The sequence below is a fragment of the Moschus berezovskii genome, chromosome 8 (genome assembly GCF_049115385.1).
Source record: "Moschus berezovskii isolate FMDL1 chromosome 8, NW_MosBer_1.0, whole genome shotgun sequence".
In the NCBI taxonomy this organism is placed as follows: Eukaryota; Metazoa; Chordata; class Mammalia; order Artiodactyla; family Moschidae; genus Moschus; species Moschus berezovskii.
In genome coordinates, this window is record NC_142467.1 from 15668515 (window position 1) to 15670308 (window position 1794).

Sequence of the window (1794 nt, forward strand, 5' to 3'; positions counted from 1 at the left end):
CTTTTGAACTGTGGTGCTGGAGAAGACTCTTGAGAGTCCCTTGGACTGCAAGGAGATCCAACCAGTCCATTCTAAAGGAGGTCAGTCCTGGGTGTTCATTGGAAGGACTGATGCTAAAGCTGAAAGTCCAGTACTTTGGCCACCTCATGCGACGAGTTGACTCACTGGAAAAGACTCTGATGCTGGGAAGGATTGGGGGCGGGAGGAGAAGGGGACGACAGAGAATGAGATGGCTGGATGGCATCACCGACTCGATGGACATGAGTTTGAGTGAACTCGGGGAGTTGGTGATGGACAGGGAGGCCTGGTGTGCTGTGATTCATGGGGTCGCAGAGTCGGACATGACTGAGAGACTGAACTGAACTGAACACTATAAGAAAGATTTATCTGTTCTTTTTTTTAGAAAATATTGTCATAAAATGTGAAGCAATGGCTAAAGAATAGGTAGAAAATACAGGATAAAAATATTATAGAGGTATGTCTGCCAATGATTAATGAATGTTTGCTATTTTCATGCTTTAATTTTATATTTTTATGATTATCTGCCAACTCTAAATAAATATTCACTTTCATACCTAGTTTTTCATTATTTTGTGTACCCAATTATGATGTGAATCTCTCCTTAACTGCGTTTAATCTAAGAGGCAACTGGCCCTTCAGCTGCTAAAGACCACCAAAGAGCTTTTGATAGGAAACTGGCCATAACAGGCATGCGTAAGATGGCACTGCATGGGCTGCTCCAAATTCCATTTTGCATTCTGGCCCAGAGAGGGAAGCATGAAGGGATTTCTTGGATTCCTGTAGGATGTCACATGCTCAGTTACTCTGCACCAGGCAGACTCAAGATGCCTCTGGAGAAAGCCTGCCTAGAAGCAGATTGCTTCGCCAAAGTCACTGAAAACAGCTGCTGAGGCAAAGGACTGAAAATGTATGTTCTAAGAGAGCCCCATGACACGACGGAGGCCCTGCTCAATCCAGCAGGAGGGCTCAGAATGGAAATTGTCTTGAAGAGATCTTTAATCACTAAGAGGAAGACTGAGGCCTCTACAGTACTTTTGTACATTTCTAAACTTGCAAGAAGGCAGGAGTGATTCAGTTCCCTCTGTCTCAGATAACCGCATAAATGCATAGATGGATCTTCCTCTCATCTGAGGTTTTTTAAACATGATGCCACGTAAACCTCTAATGAAAAGAATTTTGATAGGTATGTGAGGGGCCATGCTGCAATAATATTCTGCTTCCTCTTAATACTTCAAACTCTTTAAAAGAATGAGACTCATCAAAATATGGGAACTGAGCAGATGGAACCAAAGAGGTCCTAAAGAACTGACTTATTCCAGGGAGACAGGAGCTGCAGCTGACTCTGCTGAGGGACATACAGCTCTCCCTGGCTCGGGAACACCCCCAGAAGAGACTACATGGAGTTGACATTCAAGGACGTCTTTCATTTTTTTCAAACAAGGGCAGGGCATTTTGACACGTGCACTTAAATTCTTTGGATTTTGTTATCTTTGGGCTTTACCTTGCAAGAGGGTTTCATCTCTGAACTTCATTTTCTCCCAAGATATTGGTTTAGAACACAGATATGGAAAAGGTTTTTTGTTTGTTTGTTGTCAGTTGGGCCCCTCTAACCCCAGCAGGCCTCCCACGTGGCACTAGTGGTAAAGAATCCGCCTGCCAATGTAGGAGATGCAGGAGATGTGGGTTCTTTCCCTGGGTCAGGAAGATTCCCTGGAGAAGGTAATGGCAACCCACTCCAGTATTTTTGCCTGGAAAATTCCATGGACACAGGAG